The sequence below is a fragment of the Oncorhynchus kisutch genome, unplaced genomic scaffold (assembly GCF_002021735.2).
Source record: "Oncorhynchus kisutch isolate 150728-3 unplaced genomic scaffold, Okis_V2 Okis07a-Okis12b_hom, whole genome shotgun sequence".
Taxonomy (NCBI): Eukaryota; Metazoa; Chordata; class Actinopteri; order Salmoniformes; family Salmonidae; genus Oncorhynchus; species Oncorhynchus kisutch.
In genome coordinates this window covers 9,598,346-9,614,408 of record NW_022261984.1, presented here as the reverse complement: position 1 = coordinate 9,614,408, position 16,063 = coordinate 9,598,346, and the positions used below count along the sequence as shown (strand labels likewise).

General features: G+C 45.3%; 1 long non-coding RNA gene across 1 annotated transcript; it reads left to right on the top strand.

Annotated features, from left to right (window-relative positions):
• The first annotated feature begins 657 nt into the window (after positions 1-657).
• On the top strand, positions 658-1,306 carry LOC116360133 (uncharacterized). Its single transcript, XR_004206920.1, has 3 exons — positions 658-708; positions 855-968; positions 1,148-1,306. It is a non-coding gene; the product is annotated as an uncharacterized LOC116360133 (long non-coding RNA).
• Positions 1,307-16,063: the final 14,757 nt, after the last annotated feature.

Below are 16,063 nucleotides of genomic sequence, written 5' to 3'. Positions count from 1 at the left end.
TAGCTGGACAATACTGATACAGTAGCTATATACCATCTTTGATCAGCTAGCTGGACAATACTGATACAGTAGCTATATACCATCTCTGGTCAGCTAGCTTTTGTTTGCTACTCTTATTGTTGGCTTTTCCAACATGACATGTAGCCAAATATTCTACATTGAAGCCAGTGACATAGAAGTCATGTCAATACCAGCTCGAGAAGGACGACTGGGCATGATGATGTTATGACTGTATACAGATTGTTTGAAATACAGTCGTGTTGATATTATATTTACAGTGACAACAAACACACAACAACACAGGGTGCTCTGCCTGAATGAATGTTTCACGCCGCGGTCTTAAACGTCTTAAACCCTTTTTAATTTTGATGTAAACAAACCCGAATCATCGATCAAATGAGCTTGAGGAAAAATTGGCATGATGTTTACAATAAATTACACGTGATAGAACAGTTTTTTCTGTTAATTCAAAATCCTACAGTTGGGTGCTCACTTCATTCGGTGTTCCACAGTAGCCGATCAAATTATGCTAATTGAATGTTAAACAGGTGAATGAACAGGTGCCACCACTTAGAAATTTAGAAGGCCCCTCCTGCTAGTAATCAGCGTTCCTTTCCATTCTCATAAATAGATTCCGGAAATGAAGGTGATTATTCCTTCCTTATTTACAATCCATTTTGTGTGGTGCAGTACCTGTGGAGGTTTAAGGTAGGTCTGTGCTTCAATAGCTTATGGTTTAGACTGTCAGCAGGTGAATAACTTCAGTAAAACGTTTGCCTAATAGTATTACTAAACATCAATTATGGGAACTTCATCATATTGGCTGTTTATTTAACACCAATCTGTTTCATTAGAACCCAAATCAACAATGGCAGACAAACCAGATGTGAGTGAGATCGCTCAGTTTGACATGACTAAACTGAAGAAGACTGAGACTGAGGAGAAGAACACTCTACCTACCAAAGAGGGTAAATACAATGCCCTAGTAGCCACTGGTTTTATTATGAAACCTGATGGCTACTAGACCTTGAATTAAGGCACTCTGATGGGTATGTGAACTTGAATTTCGGTGGTTAATTTTGTCACGTTAGCATCGATGTCACAATTCTCTTTTGCTGTCCGTTTAAGCCATTCTTCTCACCTACAGTCATTGACCAGGAGAAGCAGGTGGAATCCTAAAATGGCTGCTGTCATTACTCACAAGCTACATCCCAGAGGGACTGTTTCTCAAACCTGAACTCTCCATTCTGGACTGGATCCTCATGGCTGCCTAAGTCACTGACTCAATAAAAGCCATGTAGACTAATCACTGTTGCTGGCATTTGTTCAATTCATCTTGACTGAGCTTGTGTTCATATTAATGCAATTCTACAAGGCTGTTTACACAGGCAGTCTGTTTTGGACCCCTCCCCCCCCCCCATGCAAATAAATTACTTAAATCATACAATGTGATTTTCTTCAGTTTTGTTATAGATTCCGTCTCACAGTTGAAATGTACCTATGATAAAAATTACAGACCTCTACATGCTTTGTAAGTAGGAAACTCGGTAGTGTGTAAAAATACTTCTCCCCACTAGTTTCAGGCTTTTATTCTGAAAAATGAGCTAGAATGATCACATGGTGTCAGTGGATAGCCAGATGTCCTTAGATTTGTTCATGCGCGCACCACTGCAGCGAGCCTCTTTCTCTCTCCTATTGAAAAGGCTACCGTCCGGTTGAAATATTATTTATTGTAAAAACAACCGGAGGATTGATTAATAATTAACATTTGACATGTCTCTACGAACTTTATGGATACTAATTGGTATTTGTTAGCCCGTCGTGAGCCTGTGGATTACTAAACAAAACGAGTCAACCAAAATGAGTTTTTTAATTTTTTTATATAAATCTTTATTGAATGTCTTGAGTACAAAAATCAAAGGTAAGAGTCATTTTATTGCTTTTTTGACTTTTGTGACCCTTCGTGACCAATCTTCTTTGCTGCTAGCTGCTTAATGTTTTGTCTGCTGAGAGCTGTCCTCACAATCACAGGCTATATACAGGGGTACCGGTACAGAGTCAATGTGGAGGCTGTTTACAGGGGGTACCGGTACAGAGTCAATGTGGAGGCTATATACAGGGGTACCGGTACAGAGTCAATGTGGAGGCTATATACAGGGGTACCGGTACAGAGTCATTGTGGAGGCTATATACAGGGGTACTGGTACAGAGTCAATGTGGAGGCTATATACAGGGGTACCGGTACAGAGTCAATGTGGAGGCTATATACAGGGGGTACAGGTACAGAGTCAATGTGGAGGCTATATACAGGGGTACCGGTACAGAGTCATTGTGGAGGCTATATACAGGGGTACTGGTACAGAGTCAATGTGGAGGCTATATACAGGGGATACCGGTACAGAGTCAATGTGGAGGCTATATACAGGGGGTACCGGTACAGAGTCAATGTGGAGGCTATATACAGGGGTACTGGTACAGAGTCAATGTGGAGGCTATATACAGGGGGTACTGGTACAGAGTCAATGTGGAGGCTATATACAGGGGGTACTGGTACAGAGTCAATGTGGAGGCTATATACAGGGGGTACTGGTACAGAGTCAATGTGGAGGCTATATACAGGGGTACTGTTACAGAGTCAATGTGGAGGCTATATACAGGGTATTACGGTACAGAGTCAATGTGGAGGCTATATACAGGCTATTACGGTACAGAGTCAATGTGGAGGCTATATACAGGCTATTACGGTACAGAGTCAACGTGGATGCTATATACAGGCTATTACGGTACAGAGTCAATGTGGATGCTATATACAGGGGGTACCGGTACAGAGTCAATGTGGAGACTATATACAGGGTATTACGGTACAGAGTCAATGTGGAGGCTATATACAGGCTATTACGGTACAGAGTCAATGTGGAGGCTATATACAGGGTATTACGGTACAGAGTCAATGTGGAGGCTATATACAGGAGTACTGGTACAGAGTCAATGTGGAGGCTATATACAGGGTATTACGGTACAGAGTCAATGTGGAGGTTATATACAGGGTATTACGGTACAGAGTCAATGTGGAGGCTATATACGGGGTATTACGGTACTAAGTCAATGTGGAGGTTATATACAGGGTATTACGGTACAGAGTCCACGTGGAGGCTATATACGGGGTATTACGGTACTAAGTCAATGTGGAGGTTATATACAGGGTATTACGGTACAGAGTCAATGTGGAGGTTATATACAGGGGCATCGGTTATTCGAGGCAACATGAACATGTCGGTAGAGTTATTAAAGAGACTCCAGGTAGCAGGTGCACTGTCCCTTTAGCATGTTGTTAATGAGGAGGACAGTCGTTTTGGATCAGAGTTTAAGGAGGTGGATGTTGTCTCATAAGTTAAAAGGGATGGTCTGATCCACAGTAACAATAGCCTGTTGCCCGATCTGTTTTGTGCTGTGTTGCCAATTCCAACTGTGGTGACTTGACACCGTAAAGGAGACGGCACAAGCAGATCTGGGACCAGGCTACAGAACATAACACTACCTGGTGTGGTTAGAGTTCAACCCAGTTATCTGCTCTGATCAAAGAGAGACTTCATATGTGACTTGATATGCCGTGACAAAATGTATTTTTAAATGTTCCCAGTCTGCGACCTGTGGGAGTTTTATTGTCAGTCTGTAACCTGCGGGAGTGTTATTGTCAGTCTGTAACCTGCGGGAGTGTTATTGTCAGTCTGTAACCTGCGGGAGTGTTATTGTCAGTCTGTAACCTGCGGGAGTGTTATTGTCAGTCTGTAACCTGCGGGAGTGTTATTGTCAGTCTGTAACCTGCGGGAGTGTTATTGTCAGTCTGTAACCTGCGGGAGTGTTATTGTCAGTCTGTAACCTGTGGGAGTGTTATTGTCAGTCTGTAACATGTGGGAGTGTTATTGTCAGTCTGTAACCTGCGGGAGTGTTATTGTCAGTCTGTAACCTGCGGGAGTGTTATTGTCAGTCTGTAACCTGTGGGAGTGTTATTGTCAGTCTGTAACCTGTGGGAGTGTTATTGTCAGTCTGTAACATGTGGGAGTGTTATTGTCAGTCTGTAACCTGCGGGAGTGTTATTGTCAGTCTGTAACCTGCGGAAGTGTTATTGTCAGTCTGTAACCTGCGGGAGTGTTATTGTCAGTCTGTAAGAGTTACAGTTCAACCCAGTTCTCTGCTCTGATCAAAGAGGGACTTCATATGTGACTTGATATGCCGTGACAAAATGTATTTTTAAATGTTCCCAGTCTGTAACCTGCGGGAGTGTTATTGTCAGTCTGTAACCTGCGGGAGTGTTATTGTCAGTCTGTAACCTGCGGGAGTGTTATTGTCAGTCTGTAACATGTGGTAGTGTTATTGTCAGTCTGTAACCTGTGGGAGTGTTATTGTCAGTCTGTACCCTGTGGGAGCACAGAGGCCTGTGTCACCATAGTAACCGGAAGGTTGCAAGTTCAAACCCCCGAGCTGACATGGTACAAATCTGTCGTTCTGCCCCTGAACAGGCAGTTAACCCACTGTTCCTAGGCCGTCATTGAAAATAAGAATTTGTTCTTAACTGACTTGCCTATTAAAATAAAGGTAAAAATAAAATAAAAATAGGAGGTGGATCTGGTTCACTGTGGCTGGCTGACATGCCAGTTACAGTCATTTAGAGAACTTTTTACCCAGAGGACATAGAGCTCTGAAGCCACTCTGTAATTTCAGCACCTCTTCTTACCACAGACACTCCATGAAGTGAATCACCAACACACACCACAAAGTTACCCTCCTACTCTTCTAACATCCAGACTTGAGACGAGCGATATTTCAGTGTGTCTTGTCACCCACCTTGACATTCCTTAACGTTACCCTGGCTCCTACCTGCTTAACCTATTTCAGTAGGCTAGTGTGTGTGTGTGAGATCTCTGGGGGAAGTTGAACCCACAGCCATGGCACTAGTCTTCTAAATTCTAACCTTTAGTCAGGTTGTATTTCTGTGGCTTACAACCACAGTGGCCCTCATACAGTGTGTGTTTATGTGTTTTGTTATGTGTGTGTCTTGCCACAGTCACCCTATCAAACCCTCCTGCTCTTCTATCTGTGGCCTTTCAACCAATCAGACACACAGGCCTTTCAACCAATCAGACACACGGGCCTTTCAACCAATCAGACACTGTGTGAAACTCACACTTGCACAAGCCTTTTTCTTTCCCACCACTGAAACGTTTTCCCTCAGCGATCGAAACCCAACCATGGTTATAGAAGCCCCACCCTGAGGTCTGTCTACCACAGTTGGCTCCACACACACACACTGAGGACACACACTGAACACACACACACACTGAACACACACACACACTGAACACACACATACACACACACTGAACACACACACACACTGAGGACACACACACAAACACACACACACCGAGGACACCCAGCCAACTTGCCAGGTGGTAAACAACATGGTTATAGAAGCCCCACCCTGAGGTCTGTCTACCACAGTTGGCTCCACACACACACACACTGAACACACACACTGAACACACACACACACACACACACTGGGGGCACACACACACTGAACACACACACACACACACTGAGGACACACACATACACACACACTGGGGGCACACACATACACACACACTGGGGGCACACACATACACACACACTGGGGGCACACACACACAAACACACACACACCGAGGACACCCAGCCAACTTGCCAGGTGGTAAACAACTAAAATGATGTTGTTTTGGCGTGCCACCAGTTTTGCTAAACTTGGCTGATGGATTAGCATCCTCGCTAACCCTGGCTGTTCTCCTTCCAGCTAAATAAGGGTAGTGACATTTTAGCTGGACGTGGTGATGACTTTCAGAGGCAGGTGAAAAGCCTGGCTGAAATGCAGTTCAGTCTACCAGTATGTTGTCACGCCCTGACCTGAGATATCTCTGTTTACTTCATATTTTGGTTAGGTCAGGGTGTGACTAGGGTGGGTACGCTAGTTTTTCCAGTGCCTAGGGTTTTTGTATCGTCTAGGGTTTTTTGTATGTCTAGAGTTTTGTAGGTCTAAGTGATTTGTATGTCTATGGTGGCCTAATATGGTTCCCAATCAGAGACAGCTGTTTATCATTGTCTCTGATTGGGGATCATATTTAGGTAGCCATTTCCCTTTGGTGTTGGTGGGTTCTTGTTCTATGTTTACTTCCCTGTCTGCACTATTCATGCAGCTTCACGGTTCCTTTTGCTATTTTGTTCAGTGTTTCATTCTTTAAATAAAGAAGAATGTACGAATACCACGCTGTACCTTGGTCTCCTTCGTACAACGGTAGAGAGGTTAGAGAGCATGGTAGAGAGGTTAGAGAGCACGGTAGAGAGGTTAGAGAGCACGGTAGAGAGGTTAGAGAGCACTGTAGAGAGGTTAGAGAGCACGGTAGAGAGGTTAGGGAGATTAGAGAGCACAGTTGAGAGGTTAGAGAGGTTAGAGAGCATGGTAGAGAGCACGGTAGAGAGGTTAGAGAGGTTTGAGAGCATGGTAGAGAGGTTAGAGAGCACTGTAGAGAGCACGGTAGAGAGGTTAGAGAAATTAGAGAGCATGGTAGAGAGGTTAGGGAGCACGGTAGAGAGCACGGTAGAGAGGTTAGAGAGGTTTGAGAGCACGGTAGAGAGGTTAGAGAGCATGGTAAGAGAGCTTAGAGAGGTTAGAGAGCACATGTACAGGAGGAGGGCTTGAATGCCAATCCTATATCGTACACTTGTAATACTAAATATGAGGTCATATTGTATGATACGTTTTGTAACAGATACATTGATCTTTTACCACACAGTGTTCAAACACTGGTGTAGAATACTAGTATCTGTCTTCACTTGCATTGATCTCAATGGGAGACGAGATGAAAATGTTACTTAAGTGGATGTTTAGGATTCGCCCCTTAATGCACCTTGGTTAGAGAGGTTAGAGAGCACGGTAGAGAGAATAGAGAGGTTAGAGAGGTTAGAGAGGTTAGAGAGCACGGTAGAGGTTAGAGAGCACGGTAGAGAGGTTAGAGAGCACGGTAGAGAGGTTAGAGAGCACGGTAGAGAGGTTAGAGAGCACGGTAGAGAGCACGGTAGAGAGGTTAGAGAGGTTAGAGAGCACGGTAGAGAGGTTAGAGAGCACGGTAGAGAGGTTAGAGAGCACGGTAGAGAGGTTAGAGAGGTTAGAGAGCACGGTAGAGAGGTTAGAGAGGTTAGAGAGCACGGTAGAGAGGTTAGAGAGCACGGTAGAGGTTAGAGAGCACGGTAGAGAGGTTAGAGAGCACGGTAGAGAGGTTAGAGAGCACGGTAGAGGTTAGAGAGCACGGTAGAGAGATTAGAGAGCACGGTAGAGAGATTAGAGAGCACGGTAGAGAGGTTAGAGAGCACGGTAGAGGTTAGAGAGCACGGTAGAGAGATTAGAGAGCACAGTAGAGAGGTTAGAGAGTTGAGTTGAGTTGAGTTTATTTTTATTTTTACAGGGACAGTGCACATTAATCAACATTTCAGTAAAAGTGCCGGTTTTAGTCAACCGGCTAATTTTCAACCGCAGTCCCTGGGCAGGTTATTAAAAACAATTACAATATAGACAATAGCAACATAGAACAAGCAAGACATAGCAACATAGGACAAGCAAGACATAGCATACAGACAGAGCAGCATAAAACAAAAAGCAGCAAGACAAAATTCATAAAAGCATAAAAGCAACAAAGTGTTGCAACAAAGCACGGTAGAGAGGTTAGAGAGCACGGTAGAGAGGTTAGAGAGCACGGTAGAGAGGTTAGAGAGCACGGTAGAGAGGTTAGAGAGCACGGTAGAGAGGTTAGAGAGCACGGTAGAGAGGTTAGAGAGCACGGTAGAGAGGTTAGGGAGCACGGTAGAGAGATTAAAGAGCACGGTAGAGAGGTTAGAGAGCACGGTAGAGAGGTTAGAGAGCACTGTAGAGAGGTTAGAGAGCACGGTAGAGAGATTAAAGAGCACGGTAGAGAGGTTAGAGAGCACGGTAGAGAGATTAGAGAGCACGGTAGAGAGGTTAGAGAGCACGGTAGAGAGGTTAGAGAGCACGGTAGAGAGGTTAGAGAGCACGGTAGAGAGGTTAGAGAGCACGGTAGAGAGGTTAGAGAGCACGGTAGAGAGGTTAGGGAGCACGGTAGAGAGATTAAAGAGCACGGTAGAGAGGTTAGAGAGCACGGTAGAGAGGTTAGAGAGCACGGTAGAGAGATTAAAGAGCACGGTAGAGAGGTTAGAGAGCACGGTAGAGAGGTTAGAGAGCACGGTAGAGAGATTAAAGAGCACGGTAGAGAGGTTAGGGAGCACGGTAGAGAGGTTAGAGAGCACGGTAGAGAGATTAAAGAGCACGGTAGAGAGGTTAGAGAGCACAGTAGAGAGGTTTGGGAGGTTAGAGAGAATGGTAGAGAGGTTAGAGAGTGCGGTAGAGAGGTTAGAGAGCACAGTAGAGAGGTTTGGGAGGTTAGAGAGAATGGTAGAGAGGTTAGAGAGCGCGGTAGAGAGGTTAGAGAGCACAGTAGAGAGGTTTGGGAGGTTAGAGAGAATGGTAGAGAGGTTAGAGAGCGCGGTAGCGACAGTGTTCTTTGGCTATTTAAACTGTCGATGCAACCGGCGGTTCAGTTTGTGTAGACACACACCATCTTGTCAGTTCAGTGTGTGTAGACACACACACCACACATACACCATCTTGGCAAGACTGAAAGACTCAGTATTTTATGGATTCCATTTAACCCACATTGTTTATTTTTAAATGTGTGAACATTTTAAATATTCACTGTACACGGTACGCTGTACAGACCTGGGTTCACATTCTAGACGAAATATGTTTGCCTGTTGCATTGGAACCAATAGAAAAGTCCTCAAAAGTGCAAACCCTTCTCTGCCACTCCAGGCAGGCTATATATATATATAACTAGGCAAGTCGGTTAAAAACAAATTCCTATTTGCAATGATGGCCGACCACGACCAAATCCTAACCCGGGCGACGCTGGGCCAATTGTGCGGTTTGTGTCTGGGTCATGTATCTAGCTGACGGGCTGATGCAGTACTGCACTAAGCCTTTGGTGCAACACAGTTATGTGGCCAGCAGAGAATATTTCATGTGTCATACTCCCACCAAACTGCAGGGAAGTCGAAGCGTTTCAGAGTTAGGATCACTGATCTAGGATCAAGTCCCCCCTTATCCATTAGTTAGTCCCCCCTTATCCATGAGTTAGTCCCCCCTTATCCATTAGTTAGTCCCCCCTTATCCATTAGTTAGTCCCCCCTTATCCATGAGTTAGTCCCCCCTTATCCATGAGTTAGTCCCCCCTTATCCATTAGTTAGTCCCCCCTTATCCATTAGTTAGTCCCCCCTTATCCATTAGTTAGTCCCCCCTTATCCATTAGTTAGTCCCCCCTTATCCATTAGTTAGTCCCCCCTTATCCATGAGTTAGTCCCCCCTTATCCATCAGTTAGTCCCCCCTTATCCATGAGTTAGTCCCCCCTTATCCATGAGTTAGTCCCCCCTTATCCATGAGTTAGTCCCCCCTTATCCATTAGTTAGTCCCCCCTTATCCATCAGTTAGTCCCCCCTTATCCATCAGTTAGTCCCCCCTTATCCATCAGTTAGTCCCCCCTTATCCATCAGTTAGTCCCCCCTTATCCATCAGTTAGTCCCCCCTTATCCATTAGTTAGTCCCCCTTATCCATGAGTTAGTCCCCCCTTATCCATCAGTTAGTCCCAACTTATCCATTAGTTAGTCCCCCCTTATCCATGAGTTAGTCCCCCCTTATCCATGAGTTAGTCCCCCCTTATCCATGAGTTAGTCCCCCCTTATCCATGAGTTAGTCCCCCCTTATCCATTAGTTAGTCCCCCCTTATCCATTAGTTAGTCCCCCCTTATCCATTAGTTGTCATCTAAAAGAGCAAAACTGATACTAGACCAGCGCTCCTAACTCTGAGACGCTCTACGAATACAGGCCCTGTGGTCTACGTGATGCAAGTCCTACATAGTTCCTTTTACATACACAGATTGAACTGTTTCAAATGAATTATTTTGCAGTGTTGTCAGTCTATCTATGGTGTTGGACATTTAGATGGTACCTTGTTTTTTTCAGAGTTCTATTCAATCATGACGATGTCATTGATCTTCAGGTCGTAGCTCTAGAAAGAGGCTGGATTTACAATTCCAAGTTGGATGACTGTTCAAAGCTAATTTTCCCAGTCTGAGTTTTTTTCCTCACAACTTTGCCAGTTGTCTTCAACTCACTGAAGTCAAGTTTTCACAGTTCCGAGTTAAATTGTTTTGAGTGTGGCACAAATCATGCTTCATTGACAGCATGGCCAATGTTGAATGTTTATCATTTTAAACTTGGAAAAGAGCCCCGTAAATCCCAGATTTGGGACCACACTGCCACTCAACTGATAAACAGGCTAGTGATTGCTTTGCAATGCTTGCAGTTGGCCGCTGAGTCCTGGATGAATCGTTTACCAAAAAGGATCTGCACCATTCAAAGGGACAGCCAAAGTCCCTTTGAACATTTTGGCTGTGCGCCTTTCATGACATTTTGGTGACACGCGCGTGGACAACCGGAAACCGTGGGCAACCGGAAACCGTGGGCAACCGGAAACCGTGGGCAACCGGAAACCGTGGGCAACCGGAAACCGTGGGCAACCGGAAACCGTGGGCAACCGGAAACCGTGGGCAACCGGAAACCGTGGACAACCGGAAACCGTGGACAACCGGAAACGGATTCCGTGTTTGGAGTCAGTATTCTGAGTTCTATTTGGAACTAGGCACTTTTCTTCATCGGAAACGCTATAAACATGAGCGCTCCTAGTTATCGAATCCTGGTACCAGATTTAGAGATGGTGTGTACCTAGGCTAAATATATATCAGTAAATTACTTAGTATTTCTGTTGATTTATAATTGTTGGTTTTATAATATGTTTCCAGCTCGAGGTTTTCCTTTGGAATTGAATTGATTGAGATTGAATTGCCATGGATTTGATTAATAACTAGGCCTAATAGCTACTTATTTTATGTCTGTATCCCAGTTCAAGGATATTTCATTCTATACTTCCATATACTATGTTGGTATCTTCTAACAGCGTTGCAGTTCGCCTGACACCTACTACCATACCCCTGTTCACAGGCACTTAAATATCTCATCTACCCATTCACCCTCTTTGACCCTCACAACAGTGTGCCTGACACCTACTACCATACCCCTGTTCAAAGGCACTTAAATATCTCATTCACCCATTCACCCTCATTGACCCTCAAACTGGTGTGCCTGACACCTACTACCATACCCCTGTTCAAAGGCACTTAAATATCTAATCTTACCTATCTGACTGTCAGTAATACCAGGTCTCTGTTACACTGATCACATCTATCTGGCTGTCAGTAATACCAGGTCTCTGTTACACTGATCACATCTATCTGACTGTCAGTAATACCAGGTCTCTGTTAAACTGATCACATCTATCTGACTGTCAGTAATACCAGGTCTCTGTTAAACTGATCACATCTATCTGACTGTCAGTAATGCCAGGTCTCTGTTACACTGATCACATCTATCTGACTGTCAGTAATACCAGGTCTCTGTTAAACTGATCACATCTATCTGACTGTCAGTAATACCAGGTCTCTGTTAAACTGATCACATCTATCTGACTGTCAGTAATGCCAGGTCTCTGTTACACTGATCACATCTATCTGACTGTCAGTAATACCAGGTCTCTGTTAAACTGATCACATCTATCTGACTGTCAGTAATACCAGGTCTCTGTTACACTGATCACATCTATCTGACTGTCAGTAAGAAGTTAATTTATACGTGCAGCTTTAGGAGTGAGAGATATAATGTTAAACAGGCCAAGTCTGAGAAATAGTTTAGGGCCTGTAGCTGAGATGTGATGAGTTTGTATGGCACATTACTCTCATTTGATCCAGGCTGTTTTTGTAGTCTGGGCCTGGGGATTACAGGTTGGATGGAATGAGTAAAAGTTTGCAAAGTAGCAATGTATTCACTACAGACAGACTACAGACAGACAGCAGACAGACTACAGACAGACTACAGACAGACAGCAGACAGACTACAGACAGACTACAGACAGACTACAGACAGACAGCAGACAGACTACAGACAGACTACAGACAGACTACAGCCAGACTACAGACAGACAGCAGACAGACTACAGACAGACTACAGACAGACCACAGACAGACTACAGACAGACTACAGACAGACTACAGACAGACCACAGACAGACTACAGACAGACCACAGACAGACTACAGACAGACTACAGACAGACAGCAGACAGACTACAGACTGACCACAGACAGACTACAGACAGACAGCAGACAGACTACAGACAGACAGCAGACAGACTACAGACAGACTACAGACAGACTACAGACAGACCACAGACAGACTACAGACAGACCACAGACAGACTACAGACAGACTACAGACAGACTACAGACAGACCACAGACAGACTACAGACAGACTACAGACAGACTACAGACAGACCACAGACAGACTACAGACAGACTACAGACAGACTACAGACAGACTACAGACAGACAGCAGACAGACTACAGACTGACCACAGACAGACTACAGACAGACAGCAGACAGACTACAGACAGACAGCAGACAGACAGCAGACAGACTACAGACAGACTACAGACAGACCACAGACAGACTACAGACAGACTACAGACAGACTACAGACAGACCACAGACAGACTACAGACAGACTACAGACAGACTACAGACAGACCACAGACAGACTACAGACAGACTACAGACAGACTACAGACAGACTACAGACAGACAGCAGACAGACTAAAGACAGACTACAGACAGACTACAGACAGACCACGGACAGACTACAGACAGACTACAGACAGACTACAGACAGACTACAGACAGACAGCAGACAGACTACAGACTGACCACAGACAGACTACAGACAGACAGCAGACAGACTACAGACAGACAGCAGACAGACTACAGACAGACTACAGACAGACCACAGACAGACCACAGACAGACTACAGACAGACTACAGACAGACTACAGACAGACTACAGACAGACCACAGACAGACTACAGACAGACTACAGACAGACTACAGACAGACAGCAGACAGACTAAAGACTGACCACAGACAGACTACAGACAGACAGACAGCAGACAGACTACAGACAGACTACAGACAGACAGCAGACAGACAGCAGACAGACAGCAGACAGACAGCAGACAATGTTGCTGGAGAGTTATACTGGATCCTACGGTTTGGATGCAGCCCATCCCTTTTAAAGAGAGCTGGTCTCTCCCAGAACAGTTGGTCCTCAGAATGGATCCTGAGCGCTCCTTCCCCCGCCACTACAGCTGAGAAGCCTGGTGGAGGCGTGGTGCTTGGCCTGGTCGTTCAGGAAGGTGGTCTCAAACTCCTCCTGTAATGGGGTAGTATACTTTAATGGGGTAGAATACCCACCCTACTAGTATAATGGGGTAGTATACCCCCCCCTACTAGTATAATGGGATAGTATACCCCCCCTCCTAGTATAATGGGGTAGTATACCCCCCTCCTAGTATAATGGGGTAGTATACCCCCCCCCCTACTAGTATAATGGGGTAGTATACCCCCCCTACTAGTATAATGGGGTAGTATACCCCCCCTCCTAGTATAATGGGGTAGTATACCCCCCCCTCCTAGTATAATGGGGTAGTATACCCCCCCTCCTAGTATAATGGGGTAGTATACCCCCCCCCATACAAGTATAATGGGGCAGTATACCCCCCCCTCCTAGTATAATGTTGTAGTATACCCCCCACTCCTAGTATAATGGGGTAGTATACCCCCCCCCTACTAGTATAATGGGGTAGTATACCCCCCCTCCTAGTATAATGGGGTAGTATACCCCCCCCTCCTAGTATAATGGGGTAGTATACCCCCCCCTCCTAGTATAATGGGGTAGTATACCCCCCCCTACTAGTATAATGGGGTAGTATACCCCCCTCCTAGTATAATGGGGTAGTATACCCCCCCTCCTAGTATAATGGGGTAGTATACCCCCCCCCTACTAGTATAATGGGGTAGTATACCCCCCCTCCTAGTATAATGGGGTAGTATACCCCCCCCTCCTAGTATAATGGGGTAGTATACCCCCCCTCCTAGTATAATGGGGTAGTATACCCCCCCCCTCCTAGTATAATGGGGTAGTATACCCCCCCTCCTAGTATAATGGGGTAGTATACCCCACCACCTAGAATAATGGGGTAGTATACCCCCCCTCCTAGTATAATGGGGTAGTATACCCCCCCTACTAGTATAATGGGGTAGTATACCCCCCCTCCTAGTATAATGGGGTAGTATACCCCCCCTACTAGTATAATGGGGTAGTATACCTCTCCCTACTAGTATAATGGGGTAGTATACCCCTCCCTCCTAGTATAATGGGGTAGTATACCCCCCCTCCTAGTATAATGGGGTAGTATACCCCCCCTACTAGTATAATGGGGTAGTATACCCCCCCTCCTAGTATAATGGGGTAGTATACCCCCCCTACTAGTATAATGGGGTAGTATACCCCCCCTACTAGTATAATGGGGTAGTATACCCCCCCTCCTAGTATAATGGGGTAGTATACCCCCCCTACTAGTATAATGGGGTAGTATACCTCTCCCTACTAGTATAATGGGGTAGTATACCCCCCCTACTAGTATAATGGGGTAGTATACCTCTCCCTACTAGTATAATGGGGTAGTATACCTCTCCCTACTAGTATAATGGGGTAGTATACCTCTCCCTACTAGTATAATGGGGTAGTATACCTCTCCCTACTAGTATAATGGGGTAGTATACCTCTCCCTACTAGTATAATGGGGTAGTATACCCCTCCCTCCTAGTGGGCTTCGGCTTTCCTGGAGCTCCTTGTTCTCCAAGTGACGCTGAATCATCCAACCCTTTAAACCACAGATGTCTTTACAACAACAGTGAAGATATTAAAAAACAGCTTCCCCAAATTGAGATAAAGAGACATTTTCACAACAAGGCTTGGAAATCAATTCACCATGACCATTTTAACTATGAATAGGTAGGGAAATTGTTTATATCAAAGTGTGTATAAAATGTTAGCACCAAGATCCTCTCAAGTGAGCATCACATGACTTTCAGTATGATATGGAGAGTAGGTAGGCTAGAATATTAGTTTCACCCCTTAATTGCTCCGGTTAGGATTGGGGATGCGGTAATCTGATGGGGATGAGGTAAGGTGGGGATGAGGTAATCTGGTGGGGATGAGGTAATCTGGTGGGGATGAGGTAAGGTGGGGATGAGGTAATCTGGTGGGAATGAGGTAATCTGGTGGGGATGAGGTAATCTGGTGGGGATGAGGTAATCTGGTGGGGATGCGGTAATCTGATGAGGTAATCTGGTGGGGATGCGGTAATCTGATGGGGATGCGGTAATCTGATGGGGATGAGGTAATCTGATGGGGATGAGGTAATCTGATGGGGATGAGGTAATCTGCTGGGGATGAGGTAATCTGCTGGGGATGAGGTCCGGACCTCTGGCAGTCTCTATGGGGGTGCCACAGGGTTCAATTCTTGGACCGACTCTCTTCTCTGTATACATCAATGAGGTCGCTCTTGCTGCTGGTGAGTCCCTGATCCACCTCTACGCAGACGACACCATTCTGTATACTTCCGGCCCTTCTTTGGACACTGTGTTAACAACCCTCCAGGCAAGCTTCAATGCCATACAACTCTCCTTCCGTGGCCTCCAATTGCTCTTAAATACAAGTAAAACTAAATGCATGCTCTTCAACCGATCGCTACCTGCACCTACCCGCCTGTCCAACATCACTACTCTGGACGGCTCTGACTTAGAATACGTGGACAACTACAAATACTTAGGTGTCTGGTTAGACTGTAAACTCTCCTTCCAGACCCATATCAAACATCTCCAATCCAAAGTTAAATCTAGAATTGGCTTCCTATTTCGCAACAAAGCATCCTTCACTCATGCTGCC